At 35.5% G+C, this 18,541-nt stretch overlaps 1 protein-coding gene and 1 pseudogene across 1 annotated transcript in view; one reads left to right on the forward strand and one right to left on the reverse strand.

Annotated features, from left to right (window-relative positions):
• Positions 1–18,541, reverse strand: part of Mesr6 (misexpression suppressor of ras 6) — a 660,805-nt gene that overhangs the window by 225,837 nt on the left and 416,427 nt on the right. The gene's annotated exons all lie outside the window — the stretch shown is intronic.
• LOC145935964 (uncharacterized) lies at positions 1,504–11,702 on the forward strand (annotated as a pseudogene).

The following is an 18,541-nucleotide window of genomic DNA, read 5'->3' on the forward strand; positions in this document are numbered from 1 at the left end:
GTATTTTAGAATACGGTAAAAAAAGCTTTATCATTCCCCCCAAAGAAAAAACACATTCTATAAATAATTACATTTTTGCAAATATCACGAAGCTATTTGAAATATTACAAGTCGCAGTAAGATACATAATCGCAGAAAGTTATCTGCGATTTATGCTTGAATAATTTTTTAATTGTATTCTTATCTCGAGACGAGCGAGGTTTATAAAGCGAGACTTATATGCACAAAGACATCCAATATTTAAGTCGAATGATTCACAAGGAAATGTTGAGTAATTCTTCGGACGAATCATCTTGTAAATTATATTGAGTGAAACAAAAGAAAAGCCGAACTACTACAGACTGTACGATAAAAATAAATAATTATATTTATTTTCGATAATTAGGTATTTAAATAATGAGAAAAATTTCAATAATTAGAAAAGGATTTTTCCTTGCATCATATCGTTTTTCAGTAACGTCTAATAATTTTTCCTCTACACTCGACTAATGCCTCGCGGGCAAGCATTAACATTTAAAAGCTTCCTTCATGCAGTTTTCCATTACCACTCGATATTGTGATTAATATTTTCAAACGAAATGTTATTACGCTATACGTATATTTTATTCGTGATAGTGTGGCTGTAAGTATCTAACTGTGCAATTAAATAATTTATTAAGTTAAGTATTTTCCTTGTCGAACATTTTTTTTTGCGATTATCTTTCGATTTGTATAAATTTTCGATCCCACGACATTGTATTAATTCATTGTTATTCTTCATATGCCTGCGGCATATATATATTTTTTTTTGTTATTATCCGTAAAGCAAGCACGATAAAGCATAAATATTCCGCGTATTGTCGATGATAATATAGAAAAGCGTGTAAACCGAAATGTCATTGCCGGCTAAATTTGAATTGAAAGTCGGACGTTGCACCCGGCATAAGTACAAACGCGATAATACGTCGACTTCGATTTCGGCAGATATTTTCGTCCATGCAAATGTGTCGGAATTAGAATATGATAATGTTTTTATATATGTGCATTAAATATCAAATAAAATATTTAGATGCTTAAATATTTAAGAGTCTTGATGTCATCTCATCAATTTTTATGTTAGATAAATATTAATATTACAAATCATTTCAAAAATGTACTATTAATTTTTAATGTTAAATAAAATACAATTTAAATAAAAATAATTATATTGATCTTTAATGATATAAAAGAATTTTTTCATTTCAGACTTGTCAGATGATTTATATATCAACCTTTATCTCTTTCGGTTCTGAAATATGTTTAGAATTTTTCAAGTTTTTAATATACAAATTTGCTTTATAAAATTAATATAAAATCGCTCTGTCAATTTCATCATCTCTCTTACGCATGTTGAATCTCGCACATTTAGAATGAGAAAAAAATGTGTGTTTGAAAAATTTTTACAGTTTCCTAATAATACGAATTCTAACAAGCGCATTTCAAAGGGTATAGTTAGTCGTGGGATCTGCATCCTAACAAATGAATATGCTCGAACAACAGCAAACGAGTCTCGTGAGTAGCACGTGGCCGCTCGCAAAAGGCTTACTTCTCCATGTATGCGTGTCATGCGACAGAGTTCGTCGGTCACACCACCGTAGCGGCCGCAATTAAGGCGAGCAGTGCCACATGCAAATGGTCGCATTGTCTTGACCCAAAGTGGCGCGATCTCAGTCGGCTCATTGTGCTTTCACGGACAGCTTGCACAACAGAGAAAGAGAGAGAAAGAGAGAGCACGGCGTCGCAAAAATCGTAGCCCGCTCATTTATACCGGCTGCACAATACACGCGCCTTGAACGGAAACGCGAACGATTTTCCATTAAATGGGTCTCTCTCCAAGAGATTTGGATAATTGCATCGAATAACTCAAGAGTTAATCGAGAGCCTGTGCAGATGTAAATCGAGCCTGATGTAAGACGACCGAAAAATATTCTAGTTACGGTTACTGACTTAATTTACGGTATTTTCCGAGTTAATGAATCCATTGTATTTAATGGATCGCTAAATTAGAGTACTAGTTTCTCAAACTATACAATCGTTTGCGTTTATCGGACTAGAAAGAATAAAAGAAAGTTATTTATTTTCTAAATTAGCAATGTTAAAATCGTTCTTGCTTAGCTTTTTGTTTTTAATAGTGAAGTTATGAAGTTTTCATTATGAAATTACAAAATTGCACAATATCAACTATGAAACATACATGATGTAAATCTAATATGATAATCATAACACAATATACAATGACATGTAAATAAGATGTTAATCATGAACATTTTGTAGGTATAATTTTGAATAGATGTTTTCTATCATTATATAGTAATATGATCATATATGTATTCAAGAGCAAATTTAATAGTTAATTTAAATAAAAAATGAGATGTTGAAGCGGTATGTGCTCCAATTTTGTATAATTATGTCTATCTATCCATTCTTCAACAATCTCATTATCTTTTAACATAATCGAAAAACAAGATTGAGCTCTATACATCAAAACAAAATAGCATCCGTAATGACATGCTATCTCTGTTCTACTCTATTCTTCTATTCTTCAATCAGATATGCAATCACTCGCGAGCAATGTAATGAATGCGCATATAGCGAAGATATTACGCAAGCAACCGAAGTAATCTCCAAGATTCGATGCAAAAGTCATGTTTTCATGACGTTTCCTGCCCCGCGGCTCATCAGAGACACGTGTGTGCTGATAAAATTAATTAATACACGTTACGCAACGCGTGGGCGATGTTCCTATGCTCGTTCCCGTCGAATCAGCAGGATTTCCGAGCGTTCTCGCGTCTTCGATCTCGCTTTGTCTCTTAATCGCGCGCACAAAAATCAACGACATATCTCGGCGTGAGTTCGAGATACCATCCGCGCGTTCGGTCGTTATTACCGCGGGGCCGGGTGTCGATCCCGATGCATTGTTCTTGCACAGGGCGGATTAGAACCCCCGGAACGACAGTCGGGGCAGCGTTAATTAAAACGATACCCCCTGTCGCGTCGCGTCGGCACGCGCGAGAATTTGAATCTCGCGCATACGTCAAACCTTTTCGTTCTCCCTCTCCTATTTAAGCGAACCGCCCTCTCGTATACGTCAAACGCGTTTGTCGTTTTACGTGTAAATTAATCTTCAGCTACTACATTTAAATCACAAAATGTGGTTAAATCTAAACTTCATCAATCAGGACAAAAGTGTAGATCGTTTGTCAGATATCAAGCAGAATTTCTTCGCAATGCTATTCTATCTATTGTTTATTGATTTTTCCATTAATTATATGTTATCTACTTTTTACCATTCAAAACTCGTTGCATAACTTTTTCCAAAACGTATAAGATCTTGTGAAAAATAACTTCATATTATTGTTATTTGCTCGCTGTATTTTATTTAAATGATAATACGTGCCAAATAATAATTTCGATATTAAAAACTTTCACGTATTATTTTGCAGGCATTAAAGACAAATATCTTTTGGACAATGTATCTTTTGGAGACATCTACATATATTTACATATACGATCAATCACTTTTAATCATAAATCAATGCATAAGAGAGCTCAATCAATTAATCAATCCACTTGCGGGGTAAAATCCTAAAAATGCGATGCGGATAAATATAAACACTTCCTTGATTCGCTCATCTCCTCGATTATAAGTATGACAAGTGAAAAATGGACGTCGATTAAATTTGTAGAATGTACACAAGAGCGTTCGCGCGCGCAAATGAAACAAACCCAGACGAGGGAACTCAATATAAGTCTACGAAAGAGCATTCCTGTACTGATCGGCCTCCTACGTTTCACGTCAGACGACGATGTATCTTCCTACCTACGTAGGATCCGCCGTACGGAAATCTCGCCGTACGGACGCTGTCAGTGTTCGTAAAGATGTCAAGTCTACCCTCTCTTCGATCAATGTCGCACGGCACGTTCGACCAACGTCGAGAAGTCGGCGAGCGAGAGTCGTCACGACGAGTCAGCACGTTTTGTAGGAGGGCTTCGTAGAGACGGCCGCCTTAGTGCTCAGTATGCAAGCTCGGTGGTGGCCGCATCCGGTATGCGCTCGCGCGCGCAAGCTCGGAAACTCACGTTGCATTATGTATCTGTCTGTCGATACCGGGCACCACGTGAGCGCGATGATAAGAATAGGATAATAGAATGAATCTCTTTCTCTCTTCGGTCGCGCCGCTTTGGGTACAGAAAATGCTATTGCAAAATGAATAAAATATCATTAAAATATGGCACTCTTTTTCTCTTTGATGAGCCATATTAAGCCGCACTCTTCCCGCTGCGTCTCTCGTGTGTCTCATCGCGAGATATCGCCTTGTACGCTTTTCTTGTCGGTATCGACACTGAAGTGCCGTTAAAGTGCCACCGCGTCAGGGTCTTGTCGAAAAAAGAACCCGTCGCGTTCCATCTTCTTGCGGAGACACACAGCTTTCTCGGGAAGCGAGCGGGTTTGCGTGCGTCTTTTCTCGAGAAAGAAAAGGGCTGAGATATTTTTTGGTAAATAGAAATATCAATACGACGTAAGTAATGATAATTATACCGAATATTGCGTATAATTGCGTTACAAAGATAATTATAAATAGATAAGATTTTTAGAAAAATTAGAAATACGAGCCACAAGCTATCTTAAATAAATATAAAAATAAATATTTCATATAAAAAACTTTGAGTATGATATTGTTAAAATTATGTGGATCATATATATAATGTTGAATATATGAAATATACGCATTTTTCCAACTTCGCAGGAGATATTTTTATAAACTGTGCAAAACTAATAAATAAAATAATGTAAATCATATTTTTTTCCCTGATATTTTCAATTCAATCAACTGCAGAATTATTCCTCAGCGAATACAGATTTTATATTTTGCAATATTTACCGTTTTATTTCAATTTTTATTTCACAGTTTATCATTTTATTATAACTCGTTTTTTCCCCGAGCATATGTGCATGCAAGAAATAAAGTAGGGTCATGGCGGCGCACCATTTCGGTCCCGCTATCATTTGTCTCATCGCATTTCTCCGCTTCCGCAACGATACCGATGTCGACGTCGGCATAACGCGACCTCGTCGAAATAAATTACGCGAGATAAGTCTCGCTCCCATATTTGCGTGCTACTGGGCTATACTATCTTAACGCTGCCGCGATCCTACGGTTGGTAATTGTCGGCCAATTACCGTGGCGCTGACGTATTTAGTCGCATGCGAAAAGAGCCGTCCATTGTTTGCTCCCTGGTCTCGGTACCCGCGTTCCTAATTATGTATAATATCCGTCGGGAAAACGCGGGCGATACATCCGCGCGCCTCGTCCCATTGTTCGCGCGAGCAATCGACGCCTTTCCCTAGCTGAAACTGTAAAAGGCATCGGAAAATCTAGGAAACGACCGCCTGTTAAGATTCGATTGTCTACGTAATCGTCTGTATAATCAGTGATGCCATGTACAGACGTTGATAATGTATTATTAATAATGCGAGTTTTCCACGCATCCTTCCATAAAACTAGATGCATTAACACAGAGTTCTCTTTATCTATCATATTAATGTGTAAATTTTTTTTTTTAATATATCCTAGATATACATTTAAATATATCCTGGATATTTAATTTTTTTTTAAATATATTTAAAGGAAGCTCACATGCGTATTAGTTTTTTTTAACAATTCATGTATGTAAATTAAAATCGCGTGTATCTTTGCATATGTCCACAACCTACCGCGGTATAGAACATAATAACTTGTTATTGAATATCTTCCGAGTAGTAGCAGAAAAAGTGTTAAATTAATTCCACACTCTTGATTCAATTGAAATGTACAAGTCATGGCAGCAAGTGATAGAGATAGAGAAAAATTGATAGAAAAAGAATGAGCCGTGATATAATAATAATGTAGGCGCTGAAGACATAATTTAATCTTGCACGAAGATTTTTACTTATTTTATTTGTATAAGATTATTTATTTATTACATTATTTGTACTGCGTATTTATTAATTTGTACTTCGTATTTAAAAAAAATAATGAGCGCGTTCTAAATTATTTTGCCCATCATCTCTTTTCCTAACTCGTCGTAATTTTTTCATTGTGCTCAACCATACTCTATATCGAGCGCAAATACCCTGATGTAAATTATGCTGGTCTGACCTTTAATTCTCTAATCAATGACTCTCGCCGCGCCGTGCTAAAACACTGTAACACTTTTGCGGACACCTGTAGCGCTTCCAGTTAAGCAAACTTACGACTACCTGTTATTAGCAGGTTGCGCGCATGCAGTAGATAGAGGATAGACAACATTGTCTTGCTTCGTGGCATAATTAACTCTCGTGGTATTAATTAGTGGCGGCGGTGCGCCGTGATGCGGCTTATCCTGTCCACCCAGTCGCGAGCTATTTCTTACGCTTCCCTCGTTTTTACGTGACTTGCATCACGAAGAGACAATCACGGTATACGTTTGTGTTACACTAGTTATCGCGGTAATTCCACAAATTTCTACAACCGCTGGTCATCTCAACAAACTAACGGCAATTGAAATAATGATCCTCGTACTGCTGCGTCAAAACTAGATCTTTGTATTCATTTCTTAATTATCTGACACTTTTTTAAAATTAAATATCTATTATAAATATCTCAATTTATTTTTCGAACTTTTGCGTTTTAATTTATAATATAGATATAGATACGTTGAAAAAGTAATAATGAAAATTAAATCTAATGAGATTATTATATAAATGCACAGCTAAGCATTTTATTTCTTTCATTCTCTTGTTAAAAAAAATTAAAGAAAATTTGAAACAATTATAACTTGTTCAATAATGAAATGTGTCCAGAATTATTAGCCCAAATAAATTTTCTTTGCAGATACTTGCAAGTTCTTGTTTTCTTTATTACACAACATGTGCTTTGCAATGAAATATTTTTTTTTTCTTTCTTGCGAATGTAAGAGTGTTAGAGATAGTCGACGCAAGTAGAATTCAAGTAGTATGTACGAGTCTTAGATGCCACGAAATTCTGACCGCAGGCCGCATACAACACAGTCGGCAAAACACATGCCTCGAGAAAGAGAAAAAGAAATAAAGAGAAAGAGAGAGTTCACAGTGGACCGCGCGGAAGGCGAAGAGAGGAGGAAAGAGAGCAAAAGGAGAACTCGATCGCGGCTGCAAGATGCTGGCGATAGCGCGTATAAAAGATGTATCTACATTTAGTTCGGACAGGCACCACTTTATTCGTTCGCCGAGCGCTAACAAGTGTTTTCCATCGGTTGAAGCGGTAAAGCTTTAAGAATCCGCAGAGTGCAATCGGTCTGCCACGGAGTCGCGCTACTTGCTGGTAGCTCTCGACATCGCGAAATGCGGTAAATCTCACCGCGTGAACAACGCACGACTGTCAATCGACGAGACCAAGCTTTTGATTTACTTCACACATCCGGTGGGGATACGCGACCGGATGTTTTCTGTACTAGTACGCTTCTTCATCCACTTTGCGATCCGATGTGTGTTATGTAATGTATGTGTATGTGTGCATACGATGCGGGTACAACAAACTATAAAAATATCTCTGTATTCTGCGTCTCAATTTTTGTTAATAAGAAATAGAAACTTCCTTATTAGATTTTATAAAATGCTCAGTTTCTAAATATTAAAAATTCGCAACATTATTTTAAATGAACTCCTGTATGTTAAAAACATTTTATATAAAATGTATCGTTCATTCATTATTCCGTAAAATATTTCAATAATAATAACCTCATCTCTATCGATTAATGCACATAATGTTACTTATTTTCGAAATATAATTACTATATGAATGTGAACATGAATAAATATTTAAATGTTCGCACACATAAATAATTTAATTACGAATATTACATGTCATAGATTTGTAAAATATATAAGTTAAATATAGGTTTGTCATGTCTCAAATATCTTATAATCTCTACACGCTTAGAGTGTGGTCTTCGAACGAGGAAATGGAAGCAGATTAAGAGACCGCAAAAAAAAAAAATAGAAACAGTATTTCATCCTTTATAGATGTCGGCTCGCGTGCAAGAAGCGTTCAGCCTCACGAAGTCGAGAACTTCTGGCTTTGATGGGGGTTACAACGTCGACTTCGAGCTCTCGAGAATCACGATTCGGTGACGTGTGGCCAGTCTGTTATCTGGATACCGTCGTGAACGGGTGCATATAAACGTAAAGTTTACCGTCAAGGGAGAAGGGTCAGTGCATGGCGACTTGAGCGTACAAACGAACATTTATCCAAAGAAGTAGATACTTATAACGAGTAAAAAAAAAAAGAGTTGGCCAGAGAAATATAATTGCAACGATATTTCAGTACATTGAACTTTTTTCAGAAACGTTCGTCTCTTTCTATCTGACGCATATTTACTGTTGATAGATTTACAAGTGATTTATTGTAAGCATAAGAAATAAGATTTCTTATCATGAGTAATTTTATACCAAAATATCGTTGTTTTTATTGGTTCATATAAATTTGTTGTCAAAATAGCAGTACGCGATTTTTAATTCGAATCTTAAAGCCTTTGTGCATCATATACCCGGAAAACTATATTTTATAAATAATAAAATTTATATATAATTATAATTTTAATTGTATGTTCAGTTTTATATATTTTCCAGAATTTCTTATTATAAAAATACGATAAAAATCCGAATACGATTCGAGATCGTATTATATGTTTAGCTTGCTGTATTATGATACTAGTATCGCGTATAAGCACATACTAAGCTAAAATATATGAGAGGGAAGAGGATCGAAGCGTGCTGGATTAAGGTGGCACGAGCGAATCCGTGGAAGTGGTCTACCGCTTCCCGGTAGTCCCGATAGTGCTTAATCGATGAGTTTGCGGGAAGCGCGGTCCCTCGCGGAGAGCAACAATACGAGAGTAATTCTTCGGATCGTAAACAACCCTCAGCCGAGTATCGGAATCTGGCTTGAATCTCCGCGACATAGTAGGTACGATCGTGCTCGTGTGAATCGAAAGCGTGCTTCGGCAGCCGAGAAGTCGAATAAAATTGCCGCGCAATCGCGACCCTACCATATTTCTCGCGTATATCGTAATAATTTTTAATTAATCAAACTACTTTTCATAGACAGCTGTGCAGTAGTTTAAAAGCTACGGCGCGCAGGAAGCGAGATAATTTCGTAATTAAATTTTGACGTCACATACATGTGCTTTTTTTTTTTAGAAAATTACTTATATCATGAATAAAATATCCCATTTTATCTTAACTACACGTGTTAAGGCACAGAAATGTATATTAGACGAGAGATATTTGAAATATTCGCAATTTATGTCGAAGATATATGAATGTTTTTAGTGTTCATTTATATAGTTTCAATTCGCGCAATAATTTCGTTTTAAGGAGTGGTCACACGTTGAGTTCGCTCTAAATAAAGCGTATCGTTTCTGTTCACAATAAAAACAAAAATTTTTTAAAAATTAAAATCGATATAATCATAACCGACCATAAAAATTCGCAAAAACAAATATCTATATCGGACGCGTAAAAGTAACTAACTTACAACGTCTCCGCATGCGTAGTTGTTTTGCAACAAGTGGTATCGTAAATATGATGATTGACCGCGCGTTTATGACTTTATAATTCCGTCACCAAATGATTTACGCGCGCCAAGATCTCTCTCTCTCTTTTATTCGGCATTTATTCCGCTTATTAATTTACGAGATATCGGAGAGCAAAGGCGCCACGTGTATTATTTTTCACGTTAGACAGCAATTTTCTAAGAGAGACGGCCGACGTTCGGCCTCCGATGCATAAGCGATACACAGGCGGAGAGAAGCAGGTCCGTGATTTCTCCGATAACGAGTATCGACTCCGAGAGGTCTTTAACGGTGTTACGCGGTCTTAATGTCGTGGCATCGCGAGACGTGAGCCGCGATAGTGCGCTGTTTAATTAATGATAATAACTTGGCCTAACAAGAGCCCAACCTCGCCGGCGGTGTTCCTCTTCATTGTCTTTTCGTGATGCAACCCAACGACGCTCGTTCTCGCGTCTCTTCTCTCTCGAGGAAGCGAGTCGTCGTCGTCGTATCGTTACGGTTATATAGATCCCTTCTAGTTTCTTATTTTTTCTCTCGGTAAGGATCACAGAGATCGACTCGCGGGTCGATCGCAACGTGAAACGTTCCGGTCGCCCGCGAATCTAACCGATCCCTATGATACTGCGCTACCGTGACTTATGCCTGCGATATAGAGTTGTTTCTGAATTTTTTTTCATGGGCTTCCTTTGTTGCAGCCTCGGTGGAATGCTCGCTACGCGAGCTCGTGAATTCCGCGCGCAAATGGCGATAGACTTCCCTATTATGGTGTTTTAAGTCTCATACAAAAGATTTAAAAGCGCGTTTCTTATTTACTTTCAACTCATCTCTAAAATTTATATATTTTGTAATATATCGAACATATATATATTTTATTTTATTGTTAGACGAAATACGAGTAGTACTTGAAAAAAATATTAACATCAAGTAGTGATTTTAGTCATCATATCATAATATTAGAAAACACCAACAAATATGATTGTATAAATACATGATATGTAGTATGAATTGGCTCTTAAATAAAAAAAAACTCGCTTATTTTCATTTTTTGTTTCTATCAATTTGAATTTATCTTATTAATTTCTACATCCGTCATGGTATAAGAAGTTAATTTTATGCCTATTATCGCTACTTTTTCTATCGTATAAATGTCTACGATGTAGCTGCTTATTATATAATATTAATACAAATAATTCTTATTTTGACATTCAAATTAAAATAATCCAAATTTCAAATTATTTTTATCGTCACGCGATATTCCACTACTCGTTATCTCCTAAGAAAAATGCTTCCATATAATCGCTCAAACTGAAATATAATAAATACCAGACAAGTTTAATGGAGAATGCATATAGCGAAGATACTTAAGGAATTAATGCTCGTCTGAGAAACGCATCGGATTCGATGCATTCCTGGCGCGATTGTAGCATAAGAAAAAGCCGCAATCTCGGAGGAATCAAAAAGCTCGCGCTCCGCGCATATCACGCGCATCCCCGTATATTTTATACTTCGATAGCGAATGGGGGTTTTCGTTAGAGAACACCAACATGCCGCATTTTAATCGACCAGATCTCTTAGACTCACTGGCTCTGTGCAACTGCGAGGACACAGCAACGATGCAGCGCGCGCCGGCAAACATAACGCGGCGCAAAATCGGCGCGCGCACATATCTTACCCTCTCGCGCGCGTCGCAGATACGATGGTGCTAATTGCAATTTATGTCTCATTGCAGTCGTCGTCGGTGCGCCGCGACAAAGGGAGCTACGCCGCAGGCGGCCGTTCCTACGTTTTAAAGCGCTTCAAGAGGGAACCGTGTGTGCTACCATCGTTCGCGACGGAAAATACCACTAATGCTTCTCGTCGACGTCTCCGCGAATCGCGAAACGCATCGCTTTGACTGACTCGCGAAGCTTTAAAGTTTCGAACCTGCTATCGAAATAAATATTTAAAATAAAATATTAAATAGCGATATTTAAATATCGTTACGATTTGCATATATTTTGATATTTAAGTACAGAGAATTTTGGACATATTCAAAGCGAGATATGTCGACAGAAAATGTTAGATATATGTATAATGGCACGTCATTTTTTTCAACTTACTTTGATAATAGATTTAAATTAAAAATTTAATTAAAATTAAATGATTCATAAAGTTGTATTTTCAGTTTGTAATGTGCGCGATAATTTTTTCATTTTTAATATAGAAATTACTATATAGTACCTCAATATCGAAACAAACAATATTTTTTCATCTTGTTATCGAGCATCCACATATCCAGTACCGAGAGAAAGCGCATATATATTGCTAGGAAATATCTTGTGCAACATACATCATGCATAACTAAAAAAAATCTCTAAATTATACTATTATTTTCATCCCATCTACTATTCGAGTACCGTTGTTCAGTACAAGATAGCCGTCATTGCAGAGTAATAGTAACGCCTGGTGCACGGTACCTGACTTAAAAATACTTAATCGCTCGACAGTCGTGATTCGGAAAGGTGAGCAGAGGCGTGAACAAGGTGCAAGCACCGATCGTTTAAGATTCAATGATCCTTCAGCACGCTATCGATATATATACGCTTCATATCACGCTTCTCGTCCAATTCCTTTGGACTCGTAAACGCACAATGATAAACAATAAATATAAAAACGACTTGAAAACACACGTGATACATAAATCGTGGATTATGTGTCGTACTTTATGTTTATTATGCGTCCATCAGTAAACATATCTACGGTAAACTACCCTTTCTTCGAATTTTCTTTTTCGCCCACTGCTACAATTATTAATTATTATTATTAACTATTAATAAACAACCCATTATTACACTATTCCTGCATCGTTTTTCATATTATTCGATATCGTAATTTTTTTAAGATTTAAATCTAATCTTGAATGTATTATTCTGATTATTCTAAAATTTACTATAATTTTATTAAATAATTTACTGTACGTAAATTTACTTGAATATATTAATGTATTTCTCCAATTCTATAATAAATATTTTTTTAAGCATATCACTCTTTAATAAATACAATTTTCACAAACATTAATAAAAAATAAAAAGAGATTTGTCGAGTTAAAGAAGATAAAGATAATAGAAAAAGATAAATTTCGTAAAAATTTTAAGAGTTGCAATACATTACATTTAAATAAACTTTCTCTTTGCTGTTAAATAGTATAAAAATTAGTTTATATGTAAATTTACCGAGAAAAAGAATAAAGATATCGTTAATTCTATCGCGTCGTACAGAAAAAATGTTTCAAAAAATATAACAAGAATGAAAAAGAAAGAGAAAACAATATAAACAGATGAAAAAAGATAAAACAAAATGTTATTTAATTTTATCAATAAATAAAGTTTTGCCTCGTAATACAAATCCGATCGTATACTTCTTATTAAATTCGCGACGAATTGAATTTTCCTGTTAGCCTCATGTTCCTCGTAGGCGCCGCGGAAAACTTTGTTCTCTATATAAAGTCCCTGAGTTTTTCTCCGCAAAAGAAAGTTCCGCAACGTCTCACGTTAGCGTTGAACTTGGTAATAAAATAATTATTTTCAAACGACCACAAACTTCGATCGCCATGACCTATTCTCTCTCAGATTTCATAATATTATCAAATATATAAAGATAAAGATTTTAAAAAAGGGAAAAACGTATTTATCTATTATTATAAAAAATTTTTTAGAATCATGATCGTAATATTTTTTGCATAATTTTTCATAATTGAAATAATTTTTAAAAACAAATGCGATAAATTAATGACGTAACGATATTCAGCAATATCGAAAACGTATTCTTACAAAATGTTATGAAATTTTCACTTTTGGCATTCGTCCAGAGGCTCGATTGGCCGAGAAGAGCCGCGCACGTGTACGCAGGAGGCATGCATGGCGCAGCTGGTTTGTACGCAAGCTTGCACCGTAGTCAGAGCATATTTATGGATTAGCATACAATGGTGGTGTTTATTAAAGATTCTTCGAAGGTTTCCCACCTTTGACGCCCTCCACGCGCTTCTTCGCTGCTCTTAGAAGGATAATGCTCTCTCCCTTCGGGAGCTTTGTGTATCTTCTCAACATAATTTTTGATCGCGAAAGCCACTTACATTTGATTTAGATTATTCTATTCTATTCTTAAGACAGAATAATCTAAATCATATTATAGAAAATAATATTATAGACTATCTAAATCTTTTTTCGCTTTTTTATTTCGCATTAATATTTTTGATAGAAATAATTATGTAATTTCTATGGTTACAGAAATATTTCTATCAGAAATATGAAACGTAAATTTGCTTTTATAAGCGATATATATACATTAATAGATATTAATAATACATATAAACGTATTTTGTAAAATTATAATTTAATTATAATTTTAATTATTTTTATAGAAATTGTATTCCTTTCAATGCGATTTTAATAATCAGCTTTTAGGATCTATTTCAAATGTATTATATAATATCTCCCTTATTATTTTCTTTCTACTAATAATACTTAATAAAAAATGTTAGTAATGTATAATATATAAATATGCAAGTTTAATGTTATAAAAAACAGAAAATCATTTATTAGAAATTAGAATGCAAGAGAAAAAGTATTTTTAGCGAAACTGCTTCGCTAGACCGAGAATCCGTTATGCATTATTCGATTCGTAGATTTCCACGAATCGACACTTATGAGAAGAGCCGCTAAAGAACGGCATAAAGAAGGTCGGCTTCGTCGGAAGCGGTCTGCAAGAAGGAACGTTACGGTATTCCGAGACGAGATCTCGAAGAAAAGGGAACCTATTGGGCCAGCCAGTCGTCTTGAATGCTTGTTTTGGTCAACGGAGGTTCATTCTCATGCAACTTTAGCCACGGGACTTACTTGGAAGCATACTGTACGTGTAACCATGTCCTAACTGGTACTAGAAAACAAGCAAAGGAAGTACCGGTCTCCCTCTCATTACGGCTCTGTCTTTATTCTGTATTTACGATATCTTGAAATTTTAGTACCGATCCGAAATTTTTAAATGTTTTAGTGATATAAAAAAAGAGCACCCAATTTTTCTAAAATGTACTAAATTATATAGACTATATACGCATGTGCGTGCAAAAAAGTTTTAAATAGTGTATATACAGGGTGTTACAAAAGCATCGGATTTGCTTAGTACCATGCGATAGAGAATGAAAATCTAAGAAGATTTTTCCTCAACGAAAATGTCGAGGGAGGTCATCATTTTTTGCAAGTTCCCAATTTTTGCCATCATATATCTTAGTAACTAAGCCTTAAATTAAAATTCTATTAAATTAAACTCGACCTGAAATTAACTGAAGAATGCAGTTTTCTTAATATTTTAATTCCATAAAGTTTATTTTGCGAAAAGCCCTTCATTTTCAATCACTTATAACTCGAAAATTATTGATGCCTCGACATTTTCATTGAGGAAAAATCTTCTTAGATTTTCATTCTCTATCGCATGGTGCTAAGCAAATCCGATGCTTTTGTAACATCCTGTATATGTATATTTAAGTTTCTTGTATAATTTTTCCATAGATACATAAATGATTTTTATAGACTTCTATCAGAAATGTTGTTACTTCAAGTTGTTAATTTTTTAGTCTCTTTTTTCCTTAACCGAGCATTATTTTTCAAACGACCACATTGCTGTAGATTTATTGCTTGCTATTAGATTAATGCTTCTATAAAACATGTATTTTATAGCTAAACGGCGTAAAAGTATAATTAGTATTAAAGACTGATTTCAACTTATAAGAGGCTTTAATCATATGTCTCATACTTCTATCCTCTTATTTGCTTCGAGAATGATGTCTATATGTCTACAAATTTTTTTGTTTTACTATTATTTACTTAAATTTTTTACGTAGAATCTTTCGAGAATAAGTCAGTTTTTTATTTTGTAACTTTTCTTTGATTTTTAAGTATCTTACAATTAGATTAAAAGCAGCACCGAGCGATAATTAATTAATGGTACAAAACCATCATTTTCAATAAAAAGAGAAGCGAATTTGTGTGTAAAAAGTGATGAAACGATCGTCTCCGCTCGGCTAATAAGGATTGAAATTTTCTTGCGCGCGGTCAACCACGCCTCTTTCTCATGACATTAGGGTCGCCCGGGAACCATAAGGCGATGCCAAAGTGGAACGTTGATAGATAGCCTCTCGACATCGTGCTCCGCGGTCGAACGTACAGCGTCGCGCGCGCGATTCGCTCATTAATTATTACATAAATACGTATAGATTAATAATTATACGCATTAATGACGGCATCCGTGGGTACGAAACGCCGCGTGGGTAGCCGTACAACGCTGACGACTATACGGTGAATGTCGCTGTGTAACGGGTGTTTGAAATGTCAGCCACGCTCCACAACGAAATTACGTGCCGAGCACTTTTTTTCAACTTTCAAAACCGCTCGATGCCCGTACATGGCGCTTTTAAGGTCATCGGGGCAATTATATCGGCCGGTAATCACAAGCGCGCTAGGCAACAGCCATCAAGCCCGATACGCATCGGTGTTCTCGTTAATAAGTACACGATCTAATTACTCGCGGATGTTAATCTCCGATATACAGCGATTCCCTTAAGGCGTGATTAATACGCGTGTTTACGGAAATGAAAATTTCGTCGAGTACAACGCTACATCGACACCGATAATCGAGATCGATTTTATTCTCTATTATGCGCTCGAAGATAATCATAAATAGATAAGATGCATTATCGTTTCGAATGAATTAGAATATATAAATATACATGCGGGTATAGACTAAAGCAAAACAGTATAATTAAGAACTTTTAATAAAAATGAAAATGTTTTCAAGGATTATCAAGTGATATAAATGCAATTATCGATAATATTATATAAACGCTTATAAACACATATGTATATGTATATAAAGACACACAGGCTTGCTTCTTTTTTTATTGTTAAAAATGTATCATTAATTAATTACCGCTGTGCTTTTGTTAAATCTAAGATACTTAGAAATTAAAGAACTCACAAAATAAAAAAAATGACTTATTCTCGAAAGATTCTATGGGTAAAAATACAATGATATAAATAAAAAATATAAAATTACTATTAAACAAAAATCGACTCGATGTACTTCGTATTAAATATGCGTGAGACTTGAAATGTTAGTTCAGCCATTAATTCATGCAATTCGTGCACTTTTTATCTTTGTAAAAATTTTCTATACTTCTATACTTCTACGTCCGCAATCTACGCTTTTCCTAGACAAATTCACCTTTATTTTTTTTCGATATAGCAATACAAATTTCGTTTCTCAGAGTACTGCAACCGCTTTAAAACACACCTCGCTCACGCTCGTCAGCCTTAAGGCGACAAGTCAACGCACCGATGGAATGCAGAGGCGAAATTAGTATCGCTGTCGTCATAAGTGCTCTCTCGCCACTTACAAGCTGCGATACTTTTTTTGCTTTACTCTTGTTCCCTTATGTATCATTGGGGAGAGACAGTATCAGCACTCGCGATCATTTAAAGCGATCAGAAAACGCGACACCGTTGGAATGCTGAATGATTGATTAAAGGACTGTCTTGCTGAAATCGTTAAATCTCAACATTTCTCAATCTTTAAATCGCTATATTTTTTCGGTACAATCTTTAACAACATATTACAATTTACATATTTTTGATAATTTGTTCGCTCAATAAAATCAAAGAACTGAAATTAATGAAATTTTCGAGATCAGTTATATTGAATAAAGTATTGATGAAAATTGCCTGTAAATATTTTCAACTTTAAAAAAAAATCTCGATCCGGAAGAAACACGAGAGGGAAAGAAGAAGACACGAAACGAAGCATTTCAGACATAGGCGTTTAAGGGTTAATGCGATAAGTGTATAAGCGTCTTTTATAGCTCTCCCACTGCTTAAACGAAAGCTATTGACGCCCCGATTCAGGTTACAGAACCCATCGTAGTAGGGCCCCTTGTATTGCGTGAAGTTTCAGAAGCGCAAAACGCATTTGTCGATTTGCACCGAGGATGCGTCAATATTGACGTTGCTCTTGGGGAATATGTTCTCCACGGGCGGTTTGTGTCTCGGATCCTGTAGGACCACCGCCGACGGTGCGAGCGAGACAAGCAGCAAAGAGAAAGAATAAGAGAATGAGGCAAAGAGAGCGAGAGAGAGATATAGAGGCAATACATATAGAGAAACGCGTTTCTCCGCGTACCCACGTTACGAGGATCGCAGGCACGCTATTAAAGTGCAGAACAAATAGGAGAACTCTTCGATGGCATGGCGAGAGGACACGCGACGTTACGCACCTTCATGGGCGCGTGCACGCTAAACGGTTCCTTTGAGAGTACGAGATCTCGCAATTACACCGTGTTATGTCAATTCGTTATTCGATTATTTGTATCGCCGCAAGCGAATAGCTGATGATAGCGAACTCTTCCGTCAACAAGTACTTTGATCGAAACGCACATATAATCAGCATTGGTGACGTAAATACGTTTTGTATTTTCTCTTGTGCTACTTCACCGCATATATATATTAAATAAATTATGTTTTATAAATCATCAGTCTATATATAATCAAATTTTGAATAGTTTTGCCGGACATCAAGATTTTAATTAATTTAATGACGCTTCTTTTATCAGCATTTTTTCTTTTATATTTTTTGTATTGTATTATAATTATTTATTTAATTTTTATTCTTCATTCAGGATAATGAAGAATAAAATTAAATAAATAATTATAATACAATACAAAAAATATAAAAGAAAAAATGCTGATAAAAGAAGCGTCATTATATTATTAGAAGCGCCTATATATTATTTTATTAAATTTGAGATATACGATATAGTGTTTGAAGGGAATCTATATTTTAAGAAATGTCAAAAATCATATTCATCTATTAAATGAAACGAATGGAGGCAAAATTATTTACGATACAACTGACGTTTGGCTACCAG

Source organism: Prenolepis imparis, unplaced genomic scaffold (assembly GCF_030444845.1).
Source record: "Prenolepis imparis isolate NDT839.2.m4 unplaced genomic scaffold, iyPreImpa1.0 SCAF_5, whole genome shotgun sequence".
Lineage (NCBI taxonomy): Eukaryota > Metazoa > Arthropoda > Insecta > Hymenoptera > Formicidae > Prenolepis > Prenolepis imparis.